We start from the raw sequence: 13640 nt of genomic DNA on the forward strand, positions 1-13640 counted from the left end.
TCTGGAGCTATGAGCAAGAACTCAGAGGAATCCTGGCTCTAGCCTTCAAAACCCTCAAGCTTAAAAAAAAAACCAAAACCCTCAAGCTAGGATTTTACGCCTCCCCATCCTTGGCTCCTGGCTGCTGAGCCTGAACCTGTCCTGGCTTCTCCATCCCCAAGGCCAACAAATGACAGCAGCCTCCTCACCGGCCTCTCTGCCTCCAGCCTTCAAATCCACTCTCCCCAGGGATACCTGGATGAATATCCTAAAACCCAGACCCAGTCATGTCCCAGCTACACTTCCAGCCCCTCCCGCCTCACCCACACTTGACCCTCCGCCCCACCCTGTACTTTGCCTCCTGCCACTTCCTGCTTGAAGGGCTCTTCCCTCTGCCTAGAAAACCTTGCCCCGGCCCTGTTGTGTGATTACTTCTACTCTTGCCTCGCAGTTAGCTCAGGAAATGCTGCCTCCAGGGGTCCAGGAACCCCTCCCTCCCTGCTCTCCCTGTTCTGTGCTCCCAGTTCCCCTGTTGTGTCAGTAAACTTCTACTCACTTCTCTGAATTGCAGTTATTGATTGGTTTGGCTGTCTTCCCCTGCTAGGCCACGAATTCTTTGAGGGCAAGGACTTTGTCTATTCATCTTTGTGTCCTGGCCTTGTTGACAGTGACTGGCACATAGCAAGTGCCCAGTTAAAGACTGTTGAGCCTGATGCTCATGGGGAGATGGGAAGAGCCAGCCGGCTCATCTTTATCAGCCCAGGGCCTTCAGTCTTGACGCTCTTTCCAGGCACTTTTTTCCAAGTCAGGCAGAGTTGGTCCTCTGAGAGCTGTCTCCATTTAGTGCTGAGACTAGGCTAGCCAGGAAAAGGATTCTGAAGTTGTATCCAAATAAGGTGAAAGGATTAACCATTGTTAAAACAGCATGAGAGCTGTGAGTAAGGAAATATTCTCTCTGAGATGGACCCTCCTGAAATAGACAACACGATGCTTCCAAATATGAGCTACTGGCCGGGTGCAGTGGCTCATGGCTGCAATCCCAGCACTCTGGGAGGCCAAGGGGAGAGGATTGCTTGAGGCCAGGAGTTCGAGATCAGCCTGGGAGACGGAGCAAGACCCATCTCTAAAAAAACGAAACAAAACAAAACAAAGATGAGCTATTGACTGGCCAGAATCTTCCTTGTTACCAAGCCTGACTTCCTTCCCAGCCAGGGACCCAGGGATGCCAATCCCACTGAGGTTTGGTAGACGACAGATGTCAGCATGCAACCCACTCTGAGGTCTTAAAGGGGAGGGGGACCTTAATTAGTTAGCAGACATGATCTAGTAACAGTAGCATCACAAGTAACGTGTGGGACTAGGGCTTTCTGAATAGCATTAAAACAATATGAAGAATGTACAGTCAGAAGTCTCCACAAGCCAGGTATTGTTAGAAAAGCATTCATTCAACCTTCTATCAAGCATACTCATCAAAGTGTATCAGTTATCTATTGCTGTGTAACAAACTATCCCCAAACATAGCAGCTTGAAACAGCATTTATTTATCTCACAGTTTCTGTGGGTCAGGAAATCAGGAGTGGATCAGCTATGTGGTTCTTACTCAAGGTCTTACATGAGTTTGCAGTCAAATCGGCTGGCGCTGCAGTCATCTGAAGGCTTGTCTGGGGCCGGGGACCTGCCTCCATGATGGCTCCCTCCACAGCTCTTGGCAAGAGGCCTCAGTTCCTCATTGCATGACCCCTCTGCAGAGCTGCGTCAGTGTGCTCACGACGTGGTGGCTGCCCTCCCCCAGACCAGGCAGTCCAAGGGATGGAAGCCTCAAGGTCTGTTGTAACCTAGTCTTAGAAGTTGCACACTCTCACTTGTACTTTATTCTTTAGAAGTGAGTTACTAAATTCAGCTCATAGTCAAGGGGAAGGAAATTAAAGTTTTCAAAGGGAGTGTCAAAATCAAGGGCATATTTAATTTTATTTACTTATTTATTTAAAAATTTTGTTTTTAGAGACAAGGTCTCTCTCTGTCATTCAGGCTGGAGTGTAGTGGCACAACCATAGCTCACTGCAGTCTCTAACTCCTGGGTTCAAGTGATCCTCCTGCCTCAGTCTTTTGAGTAGCTGCGACTACAGGCATACACCACCATGTCTGGCTAATTTTTTTAAAAAAATTTTGTAGAGATGGGGGGGTCTCTCTATGTTGCCTATGCTGGTCTCAAATTCTAGGCCTCAAGCAATCCTCGTGCTTCAGCCTCCCAAAGCACTAGGATTATAGGCATGAGCCACTGTACCCAGCTAATGTGGATATATTTTACATCACCTCATCAAGTCAGGAAGAAACAAGAAATGTATAAGTCTTTTTTTTTAAAAGCCAGTCAAATTTAGCAGTGGGGGGTTGAATACCAACTTTAGTGACACTAATGTTAAGTTCTGATAACCCACTACCATTAGACCAACCAGAAATGTGTAAGTCTTGAGGCTGCTAAAACTCCTGGTACCACTAGGTCAATGGGAATTTGGCATGAAGAAAAGAGTTCTGGATTGATAGCGACGGCAAGATTTATTCACTAATTCATCCACCCATTCAATCATGTATTCATTAAACATCTACTCTGTGCAGTTGGGAAACTGTATTATATGCTACAGGGCTCATGAAGAGGCACAATTATAATTAAAATAATAATTGCAGACCCTCATAGAGCACTTACTGTGTGCCCAGTACTGCAAAGAGCCTTACATTCAGTTTTCTCATTTAATCCTCCCAATAACCCTTTGAGGTAGATTCTGTTATTATTCCCCATTTACAAACTCTGAACTTAGAAAAGAAAGGGGAGATCATGTACTTTCAAGGGATAGAATCCACGATTTGAACCAGTCTTAGTGTGTTTGGGGTGCTATAACAAAAATGCCATGCACCGGATAGCTTATAAACAACAGAAATTTATTTCTCACAGTTCTGGAGGTTGGGAAGTCCAAGATCATGACATTGGCAGTTTCAGTGTTTGATGAGGGCCCACTCTCTGGTTCACAGATGGTGTCTCCTCACCATGTCCTTACGTGGTGGAAGAGGTGAGGAGTCTCTTTATGGCCTCTTTTACAAGGGCACTAATCCCATTCACGAGGGATCCACCCTCTAAATCACCTTTGAAAGGCCCAAACTGCTATCACCTTGGGGGTTAGGATTTCAACATACGAATTTGGGAGAAACCTACGCATGCACACCGTAGCAGAACTAAAGAATTCTGATTTCAAAGCCCATATGCTCATACCACTACACTATAGAAATAATGGCAACAATTTTATTATTACTATATATACATATATTATATATATATATATATATATATATATATTTTAGAGCCAAGGTCTTGCTCTTTCTCCTAGGCTATAGCACAGTCATCTGATCACAGCCACTGCAACCTTCAACTCCTGGGCTTAAGTGATCCTCCTGCCTCAACCTACTGAGTATCTGGGACTACAGGGACATGCCACCGCACCTGGCTAGTTTTTCTTATCTTCTGTAGAGAAAGGGGTCTCACTATGTGGCCCAGGCTGGTCTCAAACTCCTGGGCTCAAGTGATCCTCTCACCTTGGTCTCGCAAAGTGCTGAGATTACAGGTGGAGGAGCCACCACCCTCAGCCTATTCTTACTATTTTAATGATGTATTTCTGTTATCTAGCTGAGGACTCTAAAGCTCAGAGAGGTTGAGTAAATCGTCCAAGGTCTTTTTTGGCAGAGCTGAGCTGCAAAGCTAGCTCCTGAGAGTTCCAAGTCTGCACTCTTTCTTCTACACTTGCTGAAAACAGAGTCCTTTCTGTCCTGCTTCCTGCAGAAACAGAGCTGGGATGGAAAAGGGCCCAGGAGACTGGGGAGGGGGATGGGAAGAGGGGAAATTACTGCAGAGGCCTGGAAGCTTTTATAAGCGTCGATCTGCCCTGGTTGGTTGAAGACTGTCTCCGGAGGCTGCTGTGAAGATGCGGTGGAATGCCTGGTGTGTGTGATGAGGTGTCGCTACACCGGAGCTGTCAGACAGCTCTGCCAGAGGGGCCACAGGCCCTGCCGCTGCCACGAGGGATGAGGTCAGAGGTAGCTGATCACTACGGAGCCCTCGCCGAGCAGCAGACACATTGCTAAGTGTTCGGCACATCCACTCGGTATCTTCACAGCCATACACAAGTCAATACTATTTATTACACCCATTTTACAGAGGAGGAACCTGAGGCACAAATGAGAGTGATTTGGTCCTCGCAGATGTACAGTTGTAAAGTGGATTAATGGGAACCAGAGAGTTGGTAAGCTGTGACGGCTTAAGCCCAGGGGCCTACAGTTAGGGGGCCTGGAGTTAGGGGGCCTGATTTCATGGGTCCTAGGCAACCTTGCCTTTGTGGTCCATTCCCTCCATAAAAAAATCTAAATATTACATTTTATGACTACGTTTGAGTGAAGTTGAATCTAATCCAGACTGAATTCACCAGTAATATATACTTATTATCATTATATTAATTTTTTTCTGATTTTAAAATAAAATAAAACAATTTTATGGGTCTCTAAAAGTACTGTGGGCCCTAGCCACTGTGCTCGCTGTGTCTAATGGAGAAGTTGGCCTTGACGGGGTGAGTCCTGATTACCCCTGCTGCTGGCTGTGTGACCTTGGCCAAGTTACTTTACCTCTCTGTGCCTCACTTTCCTATCCTGTAATATGGGACTAAATGGTGGCCTGTATTGTATGTGGTGGTAATGAGGATGAAATGAAGACATACATACAAAATGTTTAGCACAGTGCCTGCTGTGAATGAAAATGCTCAATAAATCAATAAATGTTAGTTGATATTTTTATTATTATGTGACTTGTCCTGGTCCCACAGCTAGCAAGTGGTAGGGTTAGGAGTGTACCTTGGGTTTATCTGACCATAAAACCTCTGATCTAACTTCCTCAATGTGATGAGAGAATGAATAACAGCACAGAGCTGACAGCTGGGCTACAGTGAATCGGTTCCATGATTAAAATACAGTCAGGCGGGGCGCAGTGGCTCACGCCTGTAATCCTAGCACTCTGGGAGGCCAAGGCGGGCAGATGGTTTGAGTTCAGGAGTTCGAGACCAGCCTGAGCAAGAGTCTCTACTAAAAATAGAAAGAAATTAGCTGAAAAACTAAAAATATATAGAAAAAATTAGCCGAGAATGGTGGCACATGTCTGTAGTGCCAGCTACTCAAAAGGCTGAGGCAGAAGGATCACTTGAGCCCAGGAGTTTGAGGTTGCTGTGAGCTAGGCTGACGCCACGGCACTCTAGCCTGGGCAACAGAGTGAGACTCTGTCTCAAAAAAAAAAAAAAATAATGCCTGCTTCATAGGGTGATTAAGTAGATGTAAATGAAATATTAAGTTAATTAATTAATCAATGTAAAACACTTAGAACACAGCTGGACTTACTATAAATGCAATTTAAGTGTTTGCTAAATGAAAGAATGACTCAGTGGCCCTACTGAGGGAAAGCCCAGGTCCCTGTCCTCACCACAAGCAGAGAAGCTCTGCTTTTATCTGTTAGATTTGTTGGCCTTCCTTGCAAATTCTTCTTTAAAAAGAACAGTGGGTGACCACTCCTGTTGTAATATAATCCCATATTTTACAAACAAGAAACACAACCTGGACAGCTATGTGCTCTGCCCAAGGTCCCACAACTAATGAGTGGTGAGTAGACCGGGTGTAGAAGCCAGCGCAGGGCTGTTTCGTCTACACTGCACCATCTACACTGTGCCAAAAGATCAGCATATTTGGGTTTTGTTTCCCTAAGAAAGTCTCATGGATTACTGTTGATAGCCCAACTTCACGCTGGCTGCCTGAAAATAGATTATGTAAATGAGCTTTTTGCTCCTTCATGACAAAGTTCATTGGAGATGCCCCACTGAAGAGTTGTGCTCTCTTGTCCTATGAATGGTGGAGACGCAGGCTGGATGTAACTCCTGGGTGCTAGAACCTTCCCTGATGTAGATGGCTTTGGGCTTGGCACCCCAACACCCATCTCTCCTCCCGGAGTAATGGCTGAGAGGCCTGGGGAACTGATGCCGCCTCTAGGCCACTGATTTTTCTACCCCATCGCAGTAATCCCACCCTTTCTGCCAGTGTTCAGTTCGGGGATGGAAAGTCTGGGCCAACCTGGGCCAGTGGGACACAGAAGACCTTGCCAGGTTCCCAGTCCTGTTGAATGTAAAGTAGGAGCACATTGTTCCGGTTTCTATGGGGAGTCCTCTTGTAGCCATGATGAAGACCCCCTGAGGACTAGACAATACATGAAGTAAGATACAGAAAATCCCAGAAAATAGTGTCTCCAGAGTCGTGACTGTCCAACCTGTAGCCCTGTGCTGTCCAGTGTGGTGGCCACTAGCCACACGTGGCTACTAAGCACTTGACATGTAGTGAGGCCAAATTGAGATATGTGATAAGTGTAAAATTCATATCAGATTTTGAAGACTTAGAATGAAAAAAAGAAAGAATGTAGACTATCTTAATACTGTCTTTATATTGATTACATGTTGAAATGATAATATCTTGGATATATTGGGTTAAGTAAAATTGTTATTAACATTGATTTCACCCGTTTATTTTTACATTCATCAATGTGGTCTAGAAAAACGTAAATTATGCATGTGGCTTGCATTCTAGACTTACAGTTGTGTATGCCAGGAGAATCTCACTGATATACTTACGTTTGGAAAAAATTCAAGCTAGGTCTTTCCTCCGCTCTTACACCAACACGACAACACAGAAGATGACTTCTGTGACCCCAAAATATGTGGGGATTGCTCTGACCAGCAAGCAACCAATAAATTCTGCAATGGACACCAACTGGGTGTCCTCTAATTCAATTCCGACGCCATCTACCTGGAGAGAGTGTCAGATCCATAGGTCACGGGCTCAGGCCCCAAGACTGCTCTCCCTACCTTTAGACACTAGTCACAAGTCTGGTCCTCCAGAATTTCTGATGGACTGGCTTCAAGATGGGGCTCCCGCAACCTTCTCTTTGGGTTAGATTAATTTGCTGGAGCGGTTCACAGAACTCAGGGAAACATGTTTACCAATTTATGTAATAATGAAGATGAAGAGATGCATAGGCTGAGGCTTGTGGGAAAGGGCATCCCTGCCCTTCCTGGGTGTGCCTCCCTCCAGGAACCTCCACGTGTTCAGCTGTCCAGAAGCTCTCCGAGCCTTGTGCTCTTGGGTTTTCATGGAGGCTTCCTTATGTACGCATGATTGATTAAACCATTGGCCATTGGTGATCAGCTTGAGGGAACTCCTGGGCTCACATGATCCTCCTGCCTCAGCCTCCTGAGTAGCTGGGACTACAGGCATGTGCCACTAAACCCTGCTAATTTTTAAAGATTTTTTGTAGACATGGGGTCTTGCTATGTTGTCCAGGCTGGTCTCAAGCTCCTGGCTTCAAGCAATCGCCTGCCTTGGCCTCCCAAAGATCTGGGATTACAGGCATGAGCCATCACACCTGGCTCTTTGGACTTTATTTTATAGGCAATGGGGAACGAGCAAAGACTTTTGTGTAGCAGAGGGCCTTGAGCAGATCAGATCTGTTTTCTAGAAAGAGCACTCTGGTAGGAGCTAAACAGTAGGTGCAGGTGGAGGATGGTAAAGGCAGGAGGTCTAGCTAAGAAGTTTTTTCAGTAGTTCAATCAAGAGTTGATGAGCAGGAGCAGTGAAAATAAAAATAAGGAGGCATATGAGAGAAAGATCTTGCCGAGAAAGAATGGCTAAGGCTGGTCATTGCTGTTGTCTGAATGTGTCTCCACAAAATTCATAAGTTGAAATCCTCACCCCCAAGGTGATGGTATTAGGAGGTGGGGCCTTTTGGAGGTGATTAGGTCATGAGGGTAGAGCCCTCATGAATGGGATTAGTGTCCTTATTAAAGAGGCCCCTAAGAGGCCCCCCACTCCTTCAGCCATGGGAGCACACAGCAAGAAGTAACTGTCTACGAACCAGGAAGCAAGTCCTCACCAGACAATGACCGTCTTGGACTTCCTAACCTCCAGAACTGCGAGAAGTAAATTTCTGTTGTGTCCACTACCTAGTCTCTGCTATTCTGTTAAAGTAGCCCAAGTGGAGTAAGGCAGCAACTACCAAGGAGAGAGGAATACAGTAGAGAAACCAAGAGTGACTGAGGGGCCGGGTGCAGTGGCTCATGCCTGTAATCCTAGCACTCTGGGAGGCCAAGGCAGGTGGATTGCTCAAGGTCAGGAGTTCGAGACCAGCCTGAGCAAGAGCGAGACCCCATCTCTACTAAAAATAGAAAGAAATTAACTGGACATCTAAAAATATATATAGAAAAAATTAGCCGGGCACGGTGGTGCATGCCTATAGTCCCAGCTACTTGGGAGGCTGAGGCAGAAGGATCGCTTAAGCCCAGGAGTTTGAGGTTGCTGTGAGCTGGGCTGATGCCACGGCACTCACTCTAGCCCGGGCAACAAAGCGAGACTCTGTCTCAAAAAAAAAAAGAGGGATTGAGGGCTATTAAAACAAAACAAAACCAAACCTTGCCCTTACTCCCAGCAAGCCCTGAAAGGACACGGAGGAAAAGTCCTCTCCCAGGAGGCTCCCTGCTTTGTTAGAGCTGGCCAATCACAAACACCCCCAGAGTCAGGAGGCTGGTGGGAACCATCATCACTCTTCCTGCGCTCTTTGCGTGGGCACCTTCTCCCCCACTTCACCTCCTCCTTTCATTTCGTGCCCCTCTGCCCTCCCCACCACAGCCTCTCCTTCCATCCAGTCACAGCCCCTTGTAATCAAGGCTAAAGAGACCTATTTCTGTCTGACTAATAATAATAGGATCTTTATGTTAAAAGATCTGCCGTCCCATCTCCTTCCAGAGTTGAGAATAGGAAGTAGCGAGAGTGCAGGGCCCAGAGAAACCCATCCTGCCACACGACAGAGAGGACACACAGAAAGGATCGGGTTTGGATTTCTCGATGCTAATTTCCACCCGAGGCACCCCTCTTTGTAACAAGTCTTGTCTGCCGCCGTCGAGAAAGGGGGTGTTGCTGGGCAGGGAGTGGGGTGTTGGAGGCAAAGGCAGATGATGTCGAGTGCGTGACTGGAACCAGGAAAAATACTCGAGTCTCAGTGTTCCTACCTGTAAAGTGGTCTAAAGGTGACCAGTGTTGAGACTGTGCCTGAAGGCAAACCTCCTCTTCAAAGTCGAGTTGTGCTAAGTCAAGCACTTGTCTTCTGTGCCAAGAGGCTGTGTGTGGGGTCCTCGGCCAGCCCCTCACTTTGCTTCGTTCTTCATCAAGGTGTCTGCTGGAGGCAAAGTTCCTTTTTTCTGGCTTCAGGTTTCCATGTGGCAGGAGGTCTGTCACAGCAACATCTTGGCTGCTCTTGGGTCCTTCTCTTACCGTTTCCCACGGGAGGAAGAGTAGCTCCCTGATTGGTGGGTTTGGGAGGAGGAATCCGCTCTTCTCTTAGGCAGCATAAATTTGCTTCTGCTCCTTCCAGCCTTAAGTCCTACAGGGGCAGGCTCTGTCCCTAGGGCATAGGGCTACCCAGTCCAGTGCAGGGTAGCTGAGCACTAAGCACTTCGAACTGGGGCCTAAGTCTGCCTAATTCTAGGGTGAGGAATTAGAAGCTCCTTAGTCATAAAAGCCAGGTTCTCCACCATCAGCTTTATGGGTCATAAAATGATTATTTTCAGCCCCACCTACTCGATTCCTGTGTCTTCCCTTCATTTCATGCCAAATTCAAGCAGGAAAAAGAGGCGTATTAGCGACTGAGTTTCCCTAAACCCCAACAATCTCAGTACACACACATCTGAGAAGCTTATAATCACATTAGAGAATTGGACCTCCCAACAAATAGGAATAACACATAATTCATTTTAAGTCTAACAACAAATTGAGACAACACATAATTCATTACGAGTCTAGCAACGAAGTGATGGGGTTTCAAAAAAAAGTTGTGTTCTCTCAATCTGTAGCTAAAATATTTACACGGGGCCCTGGTGATAAGCAAGCGGTGGTTTACAGAGCACAGCTTGTTCAAACCAAACAGTTGTTCTGTTCCTGATTTTGGAAACTCGTCAAGGAATCAGTGTTTACTTAGACAACTTGGGCCCCAAGCGGCTCTTGTGTAGGCTGGATTCAATCCAAGGAGAAGCTATGGCTCGGGAACATTCCTCCTTCTCCCCCGACCACTGAACCACAGACCTCTCAGCTCTCCAGGGCCCTCTGGAGGGCATCCGGGTCAGTCTCTGGTCAACTGTCCAGTCCCCAGGCTAGACAGTGTCGACTAAGTTCTGTTTTTGAATTGGCCCCGTGGCGCCCAACCTCGTGAGTAATCCTGTGTGTGAATGTCTGATTCAGTTAACTCTCAAAGAAAGAGCGTAGGCTTCAGGGCGAAGGATCTGATGTTCAGTATGTGGATGACTTAAATTAGTCTAGAGCACAAGGCAGGAGGTGGGCCAGCTCTGGGAATCCAGCCACAGAGAACCTAGGGAGGTCAAGTTCGAGCGTCCAGGAAACAAGTTCTGCTATTTCTACCCAAAGCAAGAAAACAAGTGCAACATTATTGAAAAACAATGGAGGTACAAGTGTGAACATCAACAATAATGCACATAAAAAGCACAGGCCACAGCACCTAGGCTCTCTATAAAAGGTAGTAGTAATTATTATTGCTCTCCTTGAGACAATTTGGAAAACTAATGAGATTGGCACATGAGTAGGACCCATGGGAATTGTACTGATGACGTTAAAGCCGTGAATAGCAGTAGTTTCCATCTGTCCCATCCTTTTTTCTATTTTGCAGCTGTTTGTCCCTGATCTTAGGTGGTTCCAACGAGACTGTTGATCACTGTGTCCCAGTATGGTGGTAGACAATGACCCTGGCCTGACCGATCACGGTAGCCAATCTTTTCATTCAACTTGACTGGTCCAGGGGTAGTACTGTTACCCAAGCAGGCCAATCAGAATCCTTCTATGAGATTTGGAATCCCCCATGAGGCATGTTAGTATAATAGAAAGAGCATGAGCTTTGGTGTCTGAAGTATGGATTCTGGCTCATGATGTTGGGCAATTTCTTTACTTCTCTGAGCTTCAATGTCTTCATCTTAGTACACAATAGAGTACAACCTACCCTGTAGAGTTGCAAAGATCAGCTGAGATAAAATGTATACAGTGCTTGGCACACAGTGACATCAATAAGTGGCTTCTGTTAATAACATTCATCACCAAAAACAGTCCTCTAACTTTTCTCACTCTTCCACGCTGCCTGATCAATCTTCACTTTGTGACGCACTTTTAAATAGCTATAATTGGGAGACCCACCTTTTAGTGGGGAGGGCTATCCTTAATCTTCCCTGACCCTTGATCTTTCTGGAGAGGAGAGATGAGATGTGAGAGTAAAATCTCAGGATGAAAAAGTCATTGTCCAGTAAATCCATTGATAACAAGTAATTAGGGAATCTTCTGTCTAGCTAGCACTCTAAAAATTGTCTTCAGCCTAGAGGCTAGATCAGTGCTGCCTACTAGAACTTTCTGCTATGATGAAAATATTTTATATGTGTTCTGTCCCCTATGGTAGCCACGAGCTCCATGTGGCTATTGAGCATTTGAAGTAGGACAATGCAACTAAGGAACTGAATAATTTATTTATTATTCATTTAAATGTAAATATCCACCTGTGGCAATGGCTGTGATATTGGACAGAGCAGCTCCAGACTGCAGCATGGCATTAGCAGACAGACACAGAAGTGGGTGACAATAATGCCCACCTGCTTGCTTGGACAGGAAAGGGTACAACTTGGAAGCAGGGGGGTTGCCAGGGTTGGAGCAGGTGCTAGAGGAAAGTCATCTATTTAGTTAGCAACTTAAAACAATGCCTGCTGGTTTATGTGCTTTATGTACAAAGCTATGGGACAGAACTTCTAAGAGTGTCTTAAAAAATTTTTTTAATCCATAAATTGCAAAAGTAATTTGAGTGCCTTACAGAAAGATTAGTAACTAGAGGGGGAAAAAATCCCTCCAAATCCCACCACACAGTTAAGATCATATTTATATATTTCCTTTTCATCTTTTATACAAGCATGTTTATACTTCACATGCATACTTATGAATTGTAATCTCCAGGGACATACATTCTGTTTCCTATGTTTTTTATTCATCATAAGTACTTTCCTGTCATCATAATTCTTTGTATCTTTTAAAAAAATATTCAGTCTCTGTAAAGACTGTCAAAAATTGCCAATGTTGACTATATTGCAAGTTGTCATGGGGGGGTATTGGGAACAGTTTGCAATTAGCAATAATTACACCTCAAATAAACCTCATGGGCTATTATATTGCCACTGTGCAAAGCTTCTTTTGTTATTTTCAGTAACTGCAATAGTCTACTGACCTCACTCACTACAATTCACAGAACTATCCCCTTGTTTCTGTATTTTTTAGGATATTTCCAATTTTCTTCAGAGCGGTGCTGGGCTGGGTGTCCTAGTGCACATTACTTTCCCCCGCAATCATTTTGTGAGGCAGAGGGGCATAGGCTTTGAAGGCAGGCAGACCTGGGCTGAAATCCTGGGCCTTCACCACTTGGTGGCCATGGGACCTCCCACAACATCATTCGTTTCCTTGAGCCTCAACTTTTTCATTTATAAAATGGGAATCATAACAACTGCCTTTCCAGGTTGTTATCGGGATTGGACATTTGTAAATTGCTTCCCACACTGCTCAGCACCAAGGAGAGGCTCAATGAATTACAACTGTCACTGTTACAGTTGTTTTAAAAAATCGTAATTATTTTTAGGAAATTTAATTACTGGTAATCTTTATAGTTTAGTTGGAGTTTTGAAGACCTCTTGGTTTCGAGAAATTTCTTGATGTGTTTATGCTGAGGTGTCTCGTGGCCCATCCCTTCTGATTGGACCGGAGTCCATGTTAGCGGAGATGCCGGGGGGGCGTCTAAGCGTGGAGGGAGGGAGGTGGGGAAACTTGGGGGAGGCACTGCAGAAAGCTGCAGGTAGGCGGGAGGGGGATTCATCAGATCTGACATATATTTGTTGAGCAACTTGCTATGGTCTGAATGTTTGTGTGCCGCCCAAATTCGTATGTTAATAAAATCTTAACCCCTAAGGTAAAGGTATTAAGAGGTGGGGATTTGGGAAGCGATTACTTCATGAGAGTGGAGCCCTCAGGATTGGGATCAGTATGCTTATAAAAGAGACCATTTGAGGACAGAGTGGGATGGCACCATCTATGAACCAGGAATAGAGTCCTCGTCAGACACCAAATCTGCCAGCACCTTGATCTTGGACTTCGCAGCCTCCAGAACTGTGAAAAGTAAATTTCTGTTGTTTATAAGCCACTGAGTCTATGGTAATTTGCTATAGCAGCCTGAACAGATCAAGACGCACCTGCTGCATGCTAGGCAGGGTTATATGTGCTGGGGATTCAGCAATGAATACCGTAGACAAAGTACCTTCAAAGAGGACACATTTTTGTGTGGGAAGACTGACAGATAAACAACACACAAAAAAAGTACATAATATGCCCTGTGGTGATAAGTAGCACAGAGGAAAAATAAAACAGAGTAAGAGAGGTTTTACGTACAAAGATCAGAGAAGGTTCTGTGACAAGATGAAAGTTGTGCTCACCACACACATTGGGGTCTACAAGAATGT

The 13640-nt window shown here is 45.4% G+C and overlaps 1 non-coding gene across 1 annotated transcript; it reads right to left on the bottom strand.

The window, feature by feature from the left end:
• Nucleotides 1-12182: 12182 nt before the first annotated feature.
• Nucleotides 12183-12323, bottom strand: LOC123636103. The gene has a single exon (XR_006734323.1). It is a non-coding gene; the product is annotated as a U4 spliceosomal RNA (small nuclear RNA).
• Between the last annotated feature and the right edge of the window lie 1317 nt (nucleotides 12324-13640).

Source organism: Lemur catta, chromosome 3 (assembly GCF_020740605.2).
Source record: "Lemur catta isolate mLemCat1 chromosome 3, mLemCat1.pri, whole genome shotgun sequence".
NCBI classification, from domain to species: Eukaryota; Metazoa; Chordata; class Mammalia; order Primates; family Lemuridae; genus Lemur; species Lemur catta.